An 8,985-nucleotide genomic window follows, 5' to 3' on the forward strand; every position below is an offset into this window, starting at 1 on the left:
CCTGGCCTCACTTAAGTCAATGTCAAAATTCCATTGATTTTGTGAAGTGCGGATTTCACTCGGTAACTTTTTATAACTAATGTAGTTTTTCCAGTCTCCAGTATTTCTATGACTTCTTATTTTACTCTTTTATTTTTTCTGATAAGGGTGGTGTGTCATTCAGTGCTCCAGTTTAGAAAATGAGTATGTGTTCTTTTCAATGAGTGTGGGGTGTTTTTGTTTTGTTTTTTTAAGGTACCTGCCATTTGGCGCACTCCAAAAACAAAATATTTTCTCTTAAAAGTATATTAGATGAGCAAAGTCCATCCTTGGTAGGGAGGATTTATCCGTGTGTAAAGAGGAGAGAAGTCAAAGTATCCAGTGGTATCCAGAGGCACGGAAATATTTTTTCCACCCCACTAGTGCTTAAAATTTTTTTTTATGAGATGAATGAGAAATGGTAAAAGTACACACTGGCAATATTGCCTGATAAGGATTCAGGTTTCTGGAGCCTGGAATACCAAGATGAGTGCCTGAGAAGTGTTTACTTAGTACCACTTAGAAAGCACAATTTATATCTTCTATATGACAGATAATTTTATTAGAAAAAGTTTGCTAATGATTTTATGCAGCTATCAATATTGGAATCTCTTTAAATCAATCAAATTCTTCTTTGAATGTCCAGGAGGCATGATATGTGTAGATATATAGTGACTCCTTGCTTAACGTTTAGTTATGTTCCTGAAAAATGTGACTTTAAGTGAAACGATGTTAAGTGAATCCAATTTCCCCATAAGAATTAATGTAAATAGGTGAGGATTAGGTTCCAGGGAAATTTTTTTTCACCAGACAAAAGACGTATACATACATACATGCACGCACGCGCACATGCACGCATGGTTCCCCGCCGCCCCTGCAGCCCACTCCCCCACCCCAGCCTGAAGCCCTATCCTGAACTCCTCATTTCTGGCCCCACCCTGGAGCCGGCACTCCCAGCTAGAGCCCTCACCCTCTCCCGCACCTCAACCCCAATTTTTTGAGCATTCATGGTCCTCCATACAATTTCTATACCCAGATGTGGCCCTCAGGCCAAAAAGTTTGCCCACCTCTAACCTAGGGCCTGTTATATTGTGGTTCTTTGTATAGATAATGATTAAAAGATATGCAAATCAGTCATTGGTGGATTACCATATGGGCCAATGGGGCCCATGCCCAGGGGCCCCGGACAATTTGAGGGCCCCGCAGGAGGGGCCAGAACTGTAGCCGCGCCCTCTACTCCACCTCCCTCCCCACTCCTCCTCTTCCCCCTGAGGCCCCACCTCCAGCCCAGCCAGAAGCCTGTAGTGTGTGGAGCGTGAGCAATATTCCCCCGTCCCCAGGCAGAGCTGGCTGAGCGCTGCTTGCCCAAGCCTCCCACCCTGTGCCGGACCAAGGCCCCCCCTCCCCCTGCGGCATTGGAGATAGGCGCTTCTCCCATCCTACCCTCCCCCCCGGGACTGGAGCAAGCCCCTACCCTTTGCCCCCCTTTCCCCCCCCCCCGCTTTGCACGGAGCTCACCTGAGCCCCTCTCTCTTTCTTTCCTCCTCCCTTCCCTGGTGTGGAGCTGATCTGACCACCTTTTCCTCCCTGCCCTCTCCTCCTCTCCCTAGCATGGAGCTGCTCTGAGCCCCTTTCCCCCTCCCCAGCACTGTGTTGAATGGGTGTGAGCCCCTCACCTGAGCCCCTCTCCCCCTGCACATAGCTGGCCCTCTCCCCTCCCCCGCACAGCTCCTTTTCTGGAAAAACTGGGCATTTTTCCCATTTGCTCTTGCCAACTAGTGATCAGTTGGCAAGAGCAAATGGGACAAATGCCCAGTTTTTTGCCAAAAAAGTCAGGACATTTGGGGTTGAAATGGGACATATAGTCACCCTAGGCCTTTTTTCAGTCACGACCCACCCCTGCAACCCCCCGGCCTCTCCTCGCACCCCCACAGGAGTCAGGCCAGGAGCGAGGCCAGAGCCTACAGTCGGGGACTGTGAGTGGGGATGCAGCTGGGAGCAGAGCCAGAGCTGGGGCTGGGGGCAGAGCGGAGCTGGAGGTAGGGCTGAGCTCCTACGGGCATGGTCCACAGTTTGGGGACCACTGCCTTAGGCTGTGGTAAGAGCTGCCCGGGGAGCTTGGGCAGCGGCGGGGAGCCCCAGACCATGAACCTGCCTTGGGCAGGGGGCCGAGGTTCCTGAGAGCAGCCCCCACCCCTTGTCCCTGCCCCCAGGGCAGGTGGAGAGTCCAGGGCTCTCCACAGTGGCCCAGGCTTCCTGGGCAGCTCTGCTCTTTCCATGGCCTCACTTCTGGCCGGGGAAGGGGAGGAGCAGGGGGTGGGCCCCATGGTGGGGATATGCGGGCCCCAAATGTTCTTTGTTCCCAATATATCTTAATCCACCTCTGAAATCAGTATATCTACAAATACAGTGAAACCTTTCAATTTTGTTCCAAGAATTGGAGCCCAGTAGTAGTAATGAAAGGTCTGTGAACTGGAAAAGTGACCAGTCATTTCCCATGCTAAGCTAAGATGCATCTTTTCTCCTGGAAACTAAACAGGCTAATTCATATAAACTTGAGGCACTTAAATCTGGCCACTTTCCAGGACCCTGCTTGTGAAGGTTTCAGATCCAAAACTTACCTTTAAACCTGTGGGTTTGGAGAGACCCGTTTATTTTATAAACATCCTTTCTTTAAAATCTGCTCCTTTATCAAAAGAAAATTATAGCATTTGGCCTTTTGTAGACCTTACTCAAACACTGAGCATTTTGTGATTCTCCTTCTGGCTCTGCTGCAGCACTGAGATAGTGAAACTTGGGTCCAATCAATAATTATATTGATGCAGAAACAAAGATTTTTGCAAGGCACCTGGTTTTTACATATTTCGTTGTACGCCGTGTCAAGCACACTGTATACTAGAAAAGATGGCATGAGACGGTGTAGCTCATCTCCTTCTAATGTGGGGTTGTTCGCTACAATGTAATTTCAATGTACCAGCTTCTAGTTTTGGAGGTCTGTTGGACTCTATTGTTGGTTGCTCTTAAAAATATGCTAAAAGGCTCATCTTTTTTTCGCCGACTTAACTCCAGATGCTCGGGATCCATGTTTGTGGGCTTCCAGCCTGTTTTCCTCCCCACAAAAAACAAACAAACACACAAACAAACAACCCCCCCCCAATAACGAACAAACAAAAATAATGCTGGAAATTTAATTCTTTGGTTGGTGAAGGGGTTTGCTTTCTGGCTTCTGCATTTCCTTCTGTGCCATATTCATAGATTCATAGATACTAAGGTCAGAAGGGACCATTCTGATCATCTAGTCTGACCTCCTGAACAGCGCAGGCCACAGAATCTCACCCACCCACTCCTATGAAAAACCTCACCCATGTCTGAGCTATTGAAGTCCTTAAATCATGGTTCAAAGACTTCAAGGAGCAGAGAAGCCTCCCTCAAGTCAACCATGCCCCATGTTACAGAGGAAGGCGAAAAACCTCCAGGGCCTCTCCAATCTGCCCTGGAGGAAAATTCCTTCCCGACCCCAAATATGGCAATCAGCTAAACCCTGAGCATATGGGCAAGATTCACCAGCCAGATACCCAGGAAAGAATTTTCTATAGTAACTCAGATCCCATCCATCTAATATCCCATCTCAGGGGATTTGGCCTATTTACCCTGAATATTTAAAGATCAATTACTTACCAAAATCCCATTATCCCATCATACCATCTCCTCCATAAACTTATCGAGTAGAATCTTAAAGCCAGATAGATCTTTTGCCCCCACTGCTTCCCTTGGAAGGCTATTCCAAAACTTCACTCCTCTGATGGTTAAAAACCTTCGTCTGATTTCAAGTCTAAACTTCCTGGTGGCCAGTTTATACCCATTTGTTCTTGTGTTCACATTGGTGCTGAGGTTAAATAATTCCTCTCCCTCTCCTGTATTTATCCCTCTGATATATTTATAGAGAGCAATCATATCTCCCCTCAACCTTCTTTTAGTTAGGCTAAACAAGCCAAGCTCCTTAAGTCTCCTTTCATAAGACAAGTTTTCCATTCCTCGGATCATCCTAGTAGCCCTTCTCTGTACCTGCTCCAGTTTGAATTCATCCTTTTTAAACATGGGAGACCAGAACTGCACACAGTATTCTAGGTGAGGCCTCACCAGTGCCTTGTATAACGGTACTAAAACCTCCTTATCCCTACTGGAAATGCCTCTCCTGATGCATCCCAAAACCGCATTAGCTTTTTTCACAGCCATATCACATTGGCAGCTCATAGTCATCCTATGATCAACCAATACTCCAAGGTCCTCTCCTCTTCCGTTACTTCTAATTGATGCGTCCCCAACTTATAGCTAAAATTCTTGTTATTAATCCCTAAATGCATAACCTTACACTTCTCACTATTAAATTTCATCCTATTACTATTACTCCAGTTTACAAGGTAATCCAGATCCTCCTGTATAATATCCCGATCCTTCTCTGAATTGGCAATACCTCCCAGCTTTGTATCATCTGCAAACTTTATTAGCACACTCCCACTTTTTGTGCCAAGGTCAGTAATAAAAAGATTAAATAAGATTGGTCCCAAAACCGATCCCTGAGGAACTCCACTGGTAACCTCCCTCCAACCTGACAGTTCGCCTTTCAGTTTGGTTTTGAATGGCTGAGTAATTTTCTTGTTCCTTCCCCACTACCCCCTTTTGGTCAGTTGTCCAGTGATAAACAATTTGCAAATGAGTCAAAAGAAAATACCAAACTGGACTTTTGTAAGTCATCGTGTTGAGGACTTCATTTGCTTGTATACAAAGTAACCTTTGTATTATAATAGCATGTGGAGGCCTCAGTTAGAGTTCAAGGCCTATTGTCTTAAGTACTGCAGTGCAATTTACAATCGTGTTTTATGACCAGTTTTACCAGGATATGAGACAAACATATGAGGGAGGGGAAGTTGTAACCGGTGTCCCAAGTAACACCCTCCCCTCAGGTTAACTACAACTGAGCAATTAGAGAAACTAAGCATAAACCAAGTCTTTTATTGTGGGCATTTGATAGCACTTCGAATAGTGACAGTTTTAGTGGTTTTGCTGCTCCAGTGTTTTAGTAGCAGCACCAGAGCTGAGATGGAAGAGTCAGCAGGGCCGGCAGAAGTGTGCGAAGACAGATGGGAAGAAGGGGATAGGGTTGCCAGCTTTCTGATTGCAGAAAACTGAACATCCTTGCCACAGCTGAGGTCCTGCCCCGCTCCATCCCCCCTCCCTCCATTGCTCGCTCTCGCTCACTAGCTCACTTTGACCAGGCTGGGGCAGAGAGTTGGGGTACGGGCTCTGGCTGGTGGTGTGGGCTCTGGGGTGGGGCTTGGGATGAGGGGTTTGGAGTGCAGGAGGGGGCTCTGGCCTGAGGCTCGGGATTAGGGTGCAGGCAGCGGGTGAGGGCTCCATCTGGAGGTGCTGGCTCTGGGATGGGGCCAAAAATGAGGGGTTCAGGGTGTGGGAGGGGGCTTAGGGCTGGGGTTGGGATGCAGGCTCCAGGAGGGAGTTTAGGTGAGGGAGAGGGCCCAGGGCTGGGGCAGGGGGTTGGGGAGCGGGAGGAAGTGAGGTGTGCAGGCTCTGGGTGGTGCTTACCTTGAGCAGCTCCTGGAAGTGGCGACATGTCCCTCTGCCTCCTTGGCAGAGGCATGCAGCCAGGGGCCTCTGTGCACTGCCCCTGTCCTCAGGCACCATCCCAATAGGTCCCATTGGCTGAATTACCAGCGCCGCCAGCATCCCGTTTTGACCAGGCATTCTGGTTGAAAACTGGATGCCTGGCAACCCTAAGAAGGGATGGAGCTCCTGAGCATGTTTCTTGGTGTTCTTGACCTTGTGTGAAAGACCCTTCTAAGCATCAGTTGGAGGCAGGAAAAAACCTTAATTGTTTTTAAGAATTTTTAAAGGAGTTTAAAAAACCCAATGAGGACATACTATTTAAAGGGTACTCAATCAGAAAACTTAACTTTTTGAAATTATCTGGATTGATGCTGTCCCTTTAAGCTGGTATTTTTCCCTCCATGCTACGTGTGGGTGTTGGGAAGTGGAAGTTCTGGCCCCCTTCAATACAGTCTCTGTCAGAGAAGAGGACTGTAGGACAGAAAAACAGCTGATGGCTCTGGACTTGCTATGAATCTTGATGGAATCAGATAGTTTTGAGGTCCAAACCTTTGCTGGAAGGCAGAAGTGATGTGACGGGATGGGGAACCTTGTAACATTTTCTGTCCCCTATTTGGGTAACTTCTACATAAAGGGCAATTGGCACAAAGATGTGAAACCGCTCCCTTTTTTTTAAAGCTACGGTGTATCTTTTTTAAAAAACCTTTCTGAAACAGAATAATAATTTTAATACATTCAGAGATTCATAGACACTAAGGTCAGAAGGAACCATTATGATCATCTAGTCCGACCTCCTGCACAACGCAGGCCACAAAATTTCACATTGCTTCTAGTGGATACAAATTAACAGGTTCCTTATTTTAATTTATTTTGGTCTTCTAGGGCAGTGGCTTTCAACCTTTCCAGACCACTGTACCCCTTTCAGGAGTCTGATTTGTCTTGTGTATCCCCAAGTTTCACCTCATTTAAAAATTCTTGCTTACAAAATTAGACATAAAAATACAAAAGTGTCACAACACACTATTACTGAAAAATTGCTTACTTTCTCATTTTTACCATATAATTATAAAATAAATTGTGGCCCCCAGGTTGAGAAACACTGATATACTATATAAAGCAGTATAAACAATTCATTGTCTGTATGAAATTTTAGTTTATACTGACTTTGCTAGTGCTTTTCTTGTAGCCTCTTATAAAACTAGGCAAATATCTAGATGAGTTGACATACCCCCGGAAGACCTCTGCATACCCCTCGTTGAGAACTACTGCTGTAGGATATCCAGGGGTTGAAGAAAGAGACAAGTCTCCTCTTTCTCCACGCTTGTAAACTTTGTGAACTGTCTTTTAAATTGTTTGTACTGCTAATGCAAGTAAATGGCAGCTGATGATAGAAGAGTTTGGATAATTGCGTGTTATCTTCATAATCCATCTCTGCTGAGAAACAGTTCAGTTGATAGAGGAAAACTAGAGCCTCAATAAATTCTGGGAAATCTTTTTCTTACTACATGAACAGACAAAAGTGGAATTTGGTGCTTGATATTCTGTTGTAGGGCTGTAAAATGTGCCAAATGAATATGAGTCCATTCCCCAAACAGTTTACAGTCTCAAGGAATGAGAGGATAAAGATTATAATGACCCTAAACAGAGCGGGGTGTGGTCTTCAGATCTTGAATGCTTCCTGGAGTAGGTGGCACCATTTGGGAGAGGGTGTTGGACATAAATTGCAAGGTTGCCATAAGGATAAGGGGAGACATGAAAGAAGTTGGAGATGGGCAAAGGAGTCCAGGGGAAGGGGATTTTGGCTCATTTCCAAAGTGTGGGAATGGGAAGTAAGAGGAGAGACCTGTATTACAAACCAAGTTTTAAATTGCCAGTAGCATTTATATAGTTTCCAAACTTGTGTTAGGCACTTAGATAGATCATGCAGATAGAGGAGTGAGGGAAAGGAAGTTATACTTTTAAAAATGTCATTAGTTCCTATTATATTTCCAGTTTGAATTTGAAATTGATTTACATTATTTCTCTAGCTTTACAATTAAACCTGTTTTTCCCAACTGTTGTCCCCTCACTCATTATTTTTAGGGCTCTACCAAATTCACAGTCCATTTTGGTCAATTTCATGGACATAGAAGTTTAAAAATCATAAATTTCATGATTTCAGCTATTTAAATCTGAAATTTCACGGTGTTGTAATTATAGGAATCCTGACCCAAAAAGGAGTTCTGGGGAGGTCGCAAGGTTATTGTAGGGGGGGTTGTGGTACTGCTACCCTTGCCTTCTGTGCAGCTGCTGCCAGCGGTAGCTGGAGGGTGGTGGCTGCTTGCCAGGAGCCCAGCTCTGAAGGTAGAGCCACCACCAGCAGCAGCGCAGAAGTAAGGATGGCATGGTGTGGTATTGCCACCCTTACTTCTGCACTGCTGCCTGCAGAGCTGGGCCCTTAGTTAGTAGCCACCGCTCTTCAGCCACCCAGCTCTGAAGGCACCAGTGCAGAAGTAAAGGTGGCATCATATGGTATTGCTACCTTTACTTCTGCACTGCTGCTTGCGGAGCGCTGCCTTCAGAGCTGAAAGCCTGGCCAATAGCTGCCTTTCTCCGGCCACCCAGCTTTGAAGGCAGCACAGATGTAAGGGTGGCATTTCTATGACCCCCCCAAATAACTTTGTGACCCCCCCACAACTCCTTTTTGGGTCAGGACCCCCAGTTTTAGAAATGCTCCCCCATGAAATCTGTTTAATATAGGGTAAAAGCATACAAAAGACCAGATTTTCACGGTCCATGACGCCTTTTCCATAGCCGTGAATTTGGTAGGGTCCTAATTATTTTATACCACTAAATATCCTGCTTAACCAAATTGCCCTCTGTTACCTCTGTTCCCCTAAAAACCAACCCAGGGTCACACTTGTATTAGTTTTATTACGATGCCGCTATTGGGTCAGACAGAAAAGGGATGGAGCTTATTCATACACGCACATATTCACCGCATTCATACCCTCCTGCACCCACACACTTACACAGGTGGAGAGTTACCGGAGACAGTATCGGAAGCTGAGAAGCCGAAGCATGGTAGATCTGGTGTGTCCGCCTGTGGTCATGGATCCGGGCCAGTGAGCAGGTCAAGAAGAAGCAGGGGGCTTGTGTGCATGCCTATCGCCATGCTGGAACTGAGTGGCTCCTGTCACGTACACTGAGTTTTCCTTCTGTGTCTGTCACCGAGAAGCATTCCCAGACCAGTTCCTTTCATGCATCATCTTTTCTTTACAGCACCCCATGATTGCCTTCTCAGGGCAGATTACATCAGACACACCTGTCTCCAGGCTCTTTTCTCTTTGCAGTTTCTCTCTACCC

The 8,985-nt window shown here is 46.1% G+C and overlaps 1 protein-coding gene across 6 annotated transcripts in view; it reads left to right on the forward strand.

Annotated features, from left to right (window-relative positions):
- FHIP1A (FHF complex subunit HOOK interacting protein 1A) overlaps nucleotides 1-8,985 on the forward strand; it is a 147,794-nt gene that overhangs the window by 21,930 nt on the left and 116,879 nt on the right. The window lies entirely within an intron of this gene.

The sequence above is a fragment of the Dermochelys coriacea genome, chromosome 4, assembly GCF_009764565.3.
Source record: "Dermochelys coriacea isolate rDerCor1 chromosome 4, rDerCor1.pri.v4, whole genome shotgun sequence".
Lineage (NCBI taxonomy): Eukaryota > Metazoa > Chordata > Testudines > Dermochelyidae > Dermochelys > Dermochelys coriacea.